Source organism: Arachis stenosperma, chromosome 3, assembly GCF_014773155.1.
Source record: "Arachis stenosperma cultivar V10309 chromosome 3, arast.V10309.gnm1.PFL2, whole genome shotgun sequence".
NCBI lineage: Eukaryota > Viridiplantae > Streptophyta > Magnoliopsida > Fabales > Fabaceae > Arachis > Arachis stenosperma.
The window spans coordinates 104,502,524-104,511,762 of NC_080379.1; the positions used below are offsets into that span (position 1 = coordinate 104,502,524).

General features: G+C 40.5%; 1 non-coding gene across 1 annotated transcript; it reads right to left on the minus strand.

Annotated features, from left to right (window-relative positions):
• Nucleotides 1-592: 592 nt before the first annotated feature.
• LOC130972164 (small nucleolar RNA R71) lies at nucleotides 593-700 on the minus strand. Its single transcript, XR_009083358.1, has one exon. It is a non-coding gene; the product is annotated as a small nucleolar RNA R71 (small nucleolar RNA).
• Nucleotides 701-9,239: the final 8,539 nt, after the last annotated feature.

Here is a 9,239-nt window from a genome sequence, read left to right on the forward strand (position 1 = left end):
ATACTGTGACATAGAGGATTCCATATTTTCTTGTTTTCTTCTCTTTCATATGAGCAGGAACAAAGACAAAGGCATTCTTGTTGAAGCTGACCCTGAACCCGAAAGGACCTTGAAGCGAAAGCTAAGAGAAGCTAAGGCACAACTCTGTATTGAGGACCTGACCGAATTCTTCAAAGAAGAAGAACCCATGGCAGCCGAAAACAACAACAATGCCAACAATGCAAGGAAGGTGCTGGGTGACTTTACTGCACCTACTCCCGACTTCTATGGGAGAAGCATCTCTATCCCTGCCATTGGAGCAAACAACTTTGAGCTTAAGCCTCAATTAGTTTCTCTAATGCAACAGAATTGCAAGTTCCATGGACTTCCAATGGAAGATCCTCATCAGTTTTTAGCTGAATTCTTGCAAATCTGTGACACAGTCAAGACTAATGGGGTTGACCCTGAGGTCTATAGACTGATGCTATTCCCTTTTGCTGTAAGAGACAGAGCTAGAATATGGTTGGACTCTCAACCTAAAGAAAGCCTGGACTCTTGGGAAAAGCTAGTCAATGCCTTCTTGGCAAAGTTCTTTCCACCTCAAAGATGGAGTAAGCTTAGAGTGGAAGTCCAAACCTTCAAACAGAAGGATGGAGAATCCCTCTATGAAGCTTGGGAAAGATACAAACAATTAATCAGAAAATGTCCTTCTGACATGCTTTCTGAATGGAGCATCATAGGTATTTTCTATGATGGTCTCTCTGAACTATCCAAGATGTCCTTGGATAGCTCTGCTGGAGGATCTCTTCATCTGAAGAAGACGCCTACAGAAGCTCAAGAGCTCATTGAAATGGTTGCAAATAACCAATTCATGTACACTTCTGAGAGAAATCCTGTGAACAATGGGACAAGTCAGAAGAAAGGAGTTCTTGAGATTGATACTCTGAATGCCATTTTGGCTCAGAATAAAATATTGACTCAACAAGTCAATTTGATTTCTCAAAGTCTGTCTGGAATGCAAAATGCACCAAGCAGTACTAAGGATGCTTCATCTGAAGAAGAAGCTTATGATCCTGAGAACCCTTCCATGGAAGAGGTGAATTACCTAGGAGAACCCTATGGAAACACCTATAATTCTTCATGGAGAAATCACCCAAATTTCTCATGGAAGAATCAAGAGAGACCTCAACAAGGTTTCAACAACAATAATGGTGGAAGAAATAGGCCTGGCAATAACAAGCCTTTTTCATCATCTTCTCAGCAACAGACAGAGAGTTCTAAGCAGAGTACTTCTGACTTAGCAACAATGGTCTCTGATCTAATCAAAACCACCCAAAGTTTCATGAATGAAACAAGGTCCTCCATCAGAAATTTGGAAGGACAAGTGGGACAGCTGAGCAAGAAAATTTCTGAACTCCCTCCTAGCACTCTCCCAAGTAATACAGAAGAAAATCCAAAAGGAGAGTGCAAAGCCATAACCATGGCCGAATATGGAGAGGAAAGAGAGGAGGTGGACGCCATTGAGGAAGACCCCAATGGGCGTGCACCAATCTCCTCTGAGTTCCTCAATGAGGAACAATGGGAATCTGAGGCTCAAAATGAGACCATAGAGATTCCATTGGACTTACTTCTGCCATTCATGAGCTCTGATGAGTATTCTTCCTCTGAATAGGATGAGTATGTCACTGAAGAGCAAGTTGCTAAATACCTTGAAGCAATCATGAAGCTAAATGACAGGTTATTTGGAAATGAGACTTGGGAGGATGAACCACCTTTGCTCACCAAAGAACTGGATGACTTGTCTAGGCAGAAACTGCCTCAAAAGAGGCAGGATCCTGGGAAGTTTTCTATACCTTGTACCATAGGCACCATGACCTTCAAGAAGGCCTTGTGTGACTTAGGGTCAAGTGTAAACCTCATGCCCCTCTCTGTAATGGAGAAATTAGGGATCTTTGAGGTACAAGCTGCAAGAATCTCATTAGATATGGCAGACAATTCAAGAAAACAAGCTCATGGACTTGTAGAGAATGTTTTGGTGAAGATTGAAGACCATTACATCCCTACTGACTTCATAGTCCTAGAGACTGGGAAGTGCATGGATGAATCCATCATCCTTGGCAGACCCTTCCTAGCCACAGCAAAGGCTGTGATTGATGTTGATGGAGGTGAACTGATCATTCAAGTGAATGAAGAATCCTATGTGTTTAAGGCTCAAGGATATCCCTCTGTCACCATGGAGAGGAAGCTTGAAGAGCTTCCCTCAAATCAGAGACAAACAGAGCCCCCAGAGTCAAACTCTAAGTTTGGTGTTGGGAGGCCACAACCAAACTCTAAGTTTGGTGTTGAACCCCCACATTCAAACTCTAAGTTTGGTGTTGGGAGGTTTCAACATTGCTCTGATCATTTGTGAGGCTCCATGAGAGTCCTCTGTCAAGCTAATGACATTAAAGAAGCGCTTGTTGGGAGGCAACCCAATGTTTTATAATTAACTATTTCCTTTTGTTATTTTATCTTTTTTGTAGGTTGATGATCATAAGAAGTCACAAAATCCATTGAAAAAGCAAAAACAGAATGAAAAACAGGAAGAAAAACAGCACACCCTGGAGGAAGAACTCACTGGCGTTTAAACGCCAGTGAGGCTAGCAGTTGGGCGTTTAACGCCCAGTCTGGCACCATTCTGGGCGTTTAACGCCAGAAAGGGGCACCAGACTGGCGTTAAACGCCAGAAAAGGGCTAGAACCTGGCGTTAAACGCCAGAAATGGGCACCAGCCCGGCGTTTAACGCCAGAAATGGCTCAAAACGTGGATTTTGATGCCATTTGGTGCAGGGATGACTTTTCCTTGACACCTCAGGATCTGTGGACCCCACAGGATCCCCACCAACCCCGCCACTCTCTCTCTTCTTCTTCACCCATTCACCAATCACCTCAACATCTCTTTCTCTTCACCACTCACATCCATCCTTCATAAACCACCACTTCTCCCCCTTTTTGGCCGAACCACAAAGCCATCTCCCTCTCCCCCATTTCTTCTTCTTCTACTCTCTTCTTTCTTCTTTTGCTCGAGGACGAGCAAACCTTTTAAGTTTGGTGTGGTAAAAGCATTGCTTTTTGTTTTTCCATAACCATTTATGGCATCCAAAGCCGGTTCAACTGAGAAGGCATGACCTCAAGCCCATCACTAAGAAGAAGATGGAGCAAACAAGAGACCCCTCTCATCAAGAAATCTCTGAGATACCTCAAGGGATGCACTTTCCTCCACAAGACTACTGGGAGCAAATTAACACCTCCCTAGGAAAATTAAGTTCTAACATGGGACAACTAAGGGTGGAGCACCAAGAACATGCCATCCTCCTCCATGAAATTGGAGAAGATCAAAGGATCATGAGAGAGGAGCAACAAAGACAAGGAAGAGACATTGAGGAGCTCAAGCACTCCATAGGATCTTCAAGAGAAAGAAAGAGCCGCCATCACTAAGGTGGACCCGTTCTTTAATCTCCTTGTTCTTTATTTTTCTATTTTTCGAATTTTAGTGCTTTATGTTTATCCATGTTTATGTCTTATGATCATTAGTGTCTTAGTGTCTATGCCTTAAAGCTATGAATATGAATCCATCACCTTTCTTAAATGAAAACTGTTTTTATCACAAAAGAACAAGAAGTACAGGATTTTAAATTCATCTTTAAAACTAGCTTAATTAGTTTGATGTGGTGGCAATGCTTTTGTTTTCTGAATGTATGCTTGAACAGTGCATATGTCTTTTGAATTTGTGGTTCATGAATGTTAAAATTGTTGGCTCTTGAAAGAATGATGAAAAAGGAGACATGTTACTGAGGATCTGAAAAATCATAAAAATGATTCTTGAAGCAAGAAAAAGCAGTGAATACAAAAAAAAAGGAGAAAAAGAGGGAGAAAAACGAAAAAAGGGAGAAAGAGAAAAAGAAAGAAAAAGAAAGAAATAAAGTTGTGATCCAAGGCAAAAAGAGTGTGCTTAAGAACCCTGGACACCTCTAATTGGGGACTTTAGCAAAGCTGAGTCACAATCTGAAAAGGTTCACCCAATTATGTGTCTGTGGCATGTATGTATCCGGTGGTAATACTGGAAGACAGAGTGCTTTGGGCCACGGCCAAGACTCATAAAGTAGCTGTGTTCAAGAATCATCATACTTAACTAGGAGAATCAATAACACTATCTGGATTCTAAGTTCCTAAAGAAGCCAATCGTTCTGAACCTCAGAGGATAAAGTGAGATGCCAAAACTGTTTGGAGGCAAAAAGCTACTAGTCCCGCTCATCTAATTTGGAGCTATGTTTCATTGATAATTTGGAGTCTATAGTATATTCTCTTCTTTTTATCTTATTTGATTTTCAGTTGCTTGGGGACAAGCAACAATTTAAGTTTGGTGTTGTGATGAGCGGATAAATTGTACGCTTTTTGGCATTGTTTTTAGTATGTTTTTAGTATCTTTTAGTTAGTTTTTATTATATTTTTATTAGTTTTTAGTTAAAATTCACTTTTTTGGACTTTACTATGAGTTTGTGTGTTTTTCTGTGATTTCAGGTATTTTCTGGCTGAAATTGAAGGTTCTGAGCAAAAATCTGATTCAGAGACTGAAAAGGACTGCAGATGCTGTTGGATTCTGACCTCCCTGCACTCGAAGTGGATTTTCTGGAGCTACAGAAGCCCAATTGGCGCGCTCTCAACGGCATTGGAAAGTAGACATCCTGGGCTTTCCAGCAATATATAATAGTCCATACTTTGCCCAAGATTTGATGGCCCAAACCGGCGTTCAAAGTCACCTCAAGAAATTCCAGCGTTAAACGCCGGAACTGGCACCTAAATGGGAGTTAAACGCCCAAACTGGCATAAAAGCTGGCGTTTAACTCCAGAAAACGTCTCTACACGAAAATGCTTCATTGCTCAGCCCAAGCACACACCAAGTGGGCCCGGAAGTGGATTTTTATGTCATTTACTCATCTCTGTACACCCTAGGCTACTAGTTTTCTATAAGTAGGACCTTTTACTATTGTATTTTCATCTTCGGACATCTAGTTCTTAGATCATTTGAGGGCTGGCCTCACGGCCATGCCTAGACCTTGTTCTTATGTATTTTCAACGGTGGAGTTTCTACACACCATAGATTAAGGTGTGGAGCTCTGCTGTACCTCGAGTATTAATGCAATTACTATTGTTCTTCTATTCAATTCCGCTTGTTCTTTTACCAAGATATCACTTGTTCTTCAACTTGATGAAGGTGATGATTGACATTCATCATCATTCTCACCTATGAACAAGGTGACTGACAACCATTCTTGTTCTACAAGCATTCAAGGCTTAGTGAATATCTCTTGGATTCTTTAATCGGAGTCTTCGTGGTATAGGCAAGAACTGATGGCGGCATTCAAGAGAATCCGGAAGGTCTAACCTTGTCTGTGGTATTCTGAGTAGGATTCAATGATTGAATGACTGTGACGTGCTTCAAACCTGTAACCTACTGGGCGTTAGTGACAGACGCAAAAGAGTGATTCTATTCCGGTAGGGGAGGGAACCAAACCGGTGATTGGCAGCACTGTGACAGAGTGCGTGCATTAGCTTTCACTGCGCGGATGGGAGGTAGCTGCTGACAACGGTGAAACCCTACACGAGCTTGCCATGGAAAGGAGTAAGAAGGGCTGGATGAAGGCAGTAGGAAAGCAGAGAGACGGAAGGGAAGGCATCTTCATGCGCTTATCTGAAGTTCCTACCAATGAATTACATAAGTATCTCTATCTTTATCTTTTATGTTATTTTCGTTCATCACCATTATACATTTGAGTCTGCCTGACTGAGATTTACAAGATGACCATAGCTTGCTTCATACCACCAATCTCCGTGGGATCGACCCTTACTCGCGTAAGGTTTATTACTTGGACGACCCAGTGCACTTGCTGGTTAGTTGTGCGAAGTTGTGTTTATGCCATGGTATTGAGCACCAAGTCTTTGGAGCCATTACTAGGGATTATTTGAGCTTTGAAAAGTATTGATCACAATTTCGTGCACCACTCTCCTCAGGGTGCATTCCTGGCGTTTGAACGCCGGGATGTTGCTTGTTTCTGGTGTTCAGCACCAGATCCATGCTCTGTTCTGGCATTGAACGCCAGCCAGATGCTCCTTACTGGCGTTTAAACGCCAGTAAGTCCTTCCTCCAGGGTGTATTTTTCTTCTGCTGTTTTTTATTCTATTTTTAATTTTAATATTTTTTTCGTGACTTCACATGATCATGAACCTAATAAAACATAAAAGAACAATAAAATAAAAAATAAAATTAGATAAATAAAAATTAGGTTGCCTCCCAATAAGCGCTTCTTTAATGTCAATAGCTTGACAGTGGGCTCTCATGGAGCCTCACAGGTGATCAGGTCAATGTTGTATAGTCCCAACACCAAACTTAGAGTTTGGTTGTGGGGATTCAACACCAAACTTAGAGTTTGGTTGTGGCCTCCCAACACCAAACTTAGAGTTTGATTGTGGGGGCTCTGTTTGACTCTGTACTGAGAGAAGCTCTGCATGCTTACTCTCCCTTGTTACAGAAGGATAGCCGTGTGTCTTAAACACAAGGTAGTCCCCATTCAATTGAAGGACTAATTCTCCTCTGTTAACAACTATCACAGCTTCTGTTGTGGCTAGGAAAGGTCTTCCAAGGATGATGTATTCATCCTTCTCCTTCCTAGTGTCTAAGATTATGAAATCAGCAGGAATGTAAAGGCCTTTAACCTTTACCAACACGTCCTCTACTAATCCATAAGCTTGTCTTACTGACTTGTCTGCGAATTGTAATGAGAATAAGGTAGGTTGTACCTCAATGATCCCCAGCTTCTCCATTACAGAGAGTGGCATAAGATTTATGCCTGACCCTAGGTCACACAGAGCTTTTTCAAAGGTCATGGTGCCTATGATACAGGGTATTAAGAATTTCCCAGGATCTTGTTTCTTTTGAGGTAAAGTTTGCTGAACCCATGTATCAAGTTCACTAATGAGCAAGGGAGGTTCACCTTCCCAAGTCTCATTACCAAATAACTTGGCATTCAGCTTCATGATGGCTCCTAGATATTGAGCAACTTGCTCTCCAGTTACCTCTTCATCCCCTTCAGAGGAAGAATAATCTTCAGAGCTCATGAATGGCAGAAGGAGATTTAATGGAATCTCTATGGTCTCTATATGAGCCTCAGATTCCTTTGGATTCTCAATAGGGAACTCCTTCCTGCTTGAGAGACGTCCCATGAGATCTTCCTCATTGGGATTCGCATCCTCTCCCTCCTCCTTGCATTCGGCCATATTGATTATATCAATGGCCTTGCACTCTCTTTTTGGATTCTCTTCTGTATTGCTTGGGAGAGTACTAGGAGGAGTTTCAGTGATTTTCTTACTCAGCTGGCCTACTTGTGCCTCCAGATTTCGGATGGAGGATCTTGTTTCATTCATGAAACTTAAAGTGGCCTTAGACAGATCAGAGAATAAATTTGCTAAGTTAGAGGTATTCTGTTCATAATTCTCTGTCTGTTGCTGAGAAGATGATGGATAAGGCTTGATATTGCTGAGCCTATTTCTTCCACCATTATTAAAGCCTTGTTGAGGCTTTTATTGATCCTTTCATGAGAAATTCAGATGATTTCTCGATGATGAATTATAGGTGTTTGCATAAGGTTCACCCATGTAATTTACCTCTGCCATTGCAGGGTTTTCAGGATCATAAGCTTCTTCTTCAGAAGATGTCTCTTTAGTACTGTTGGATGCATTTTGCCATCCATTCAGAGTTTCAGAAATTATGTTGACTTGCTGAGTCAACACTTTGTTCTGAGCCAATATGGCATTCAGAGCATCAATTTCAAGAACTCCCTTCCTCTGAGTCGTCCCATTATTCACGGAATTTCTCTCAGAAGTGTACATGAATTGGTTATTTGCAACCATGTCAATAAGTTCTTGAGCTTTTGCAGGCGTTTTCTTTAGGTGAATGGATCCACCTGCAGAGTGGTCCAATGACATCTTGAAAAACTCAGATAGACCATAATAGAATATATCTAATATGGTCCACTCTGAAAACATGTAAGAAGGACACTTTTTGGTCATCTGCTTGTATCTTTCCCAAGCTTCATAGAGGGATTCACCATCTTTTTGCTTGAAGGTCTGAACATCCACTCTAAGCTTGCTCAGCTTTTGAGGAGGAAAGAATTTATCCAAGAAGGTCGTGACCAGCTTATCCGAGGAGTCCAAGCTATCTTTAGATTGTGAGTCCAACCATGTTCTAGCTCTGTCTCTTATAGCAAAAGGAAAAAGCATGAGCCTGTAGACTTCATGATCTACTCCATTCGTCTTAGCAGTCTCACAAATCTGCAAGAACTCAGTTAAAAACTGGTAAAGATCTTCAGATGGAAGTCCATGAAACTTGTAGTTCTGTTGCATTAGAGCAACGAATTGAGGTTTCAGCTCAAAATTATTTGCTCCAATGGCAGGAATTGAGATGCTTCTTCCATCAAACTTGGACGTGGGTTTAGTAAAATCAGCAAGCATCCTCCTTGCATTATTGTTGTTGGGTTCAGCTACCATCTCCTTCTCTTGTTCAAAAATTTCAGAAAGGTTGCCTCTGGATTGTTGTAATTTAGCTTATCTTAGTTTCCTCTTCAGAGTCCTTTCAGGTTCAGGATCAGCTTCAACAAGAGTGCTTTTTTCCTTGTTCCTACTCATATGAAAGAGAAGAGAACAAGAAAAGAAGAGGAATCCTCTATGTCACAGTAAAGAGGATCCTTATTATTAGTAGAAGAAGAAAAGAATAAAGAAAGGAGAATCCAAACACAAGGGTAAGGATAGAGGTAGTGATTGGAGATGAAGAGAGGTGAAGAGAAGTGTTAGTAAATGAATAAATAAATAGAGGAAGATGAGAGAGAGAATTCGAAAATTAATTTTGAAAAGGAGTTAATGATTTTCGAAAATTAAAGATGAGATAGAATTAAAATTAAAATTTAAAACAATTAGTTAATTAAAAAGAATTTTTTTGAAAAAGAGGGAGGTATTTTCGAAAATTAGAGAGAGAAAAATTGTTAGGTGGTTTTGAAAAATATAAGAAACAAACAAAAAAGTCAAATAGTTAGTTGAAAAAGATTTGAAAATCAAATTTGAAAAGATAAGAAGATAAGAAGTTAGAAAAGATATTTTAAAATCAAATTTTTGAAAAAGATAAAATTTTGAAAAAGATATGATATAAAAGATAAGATAAGATAGATTTAA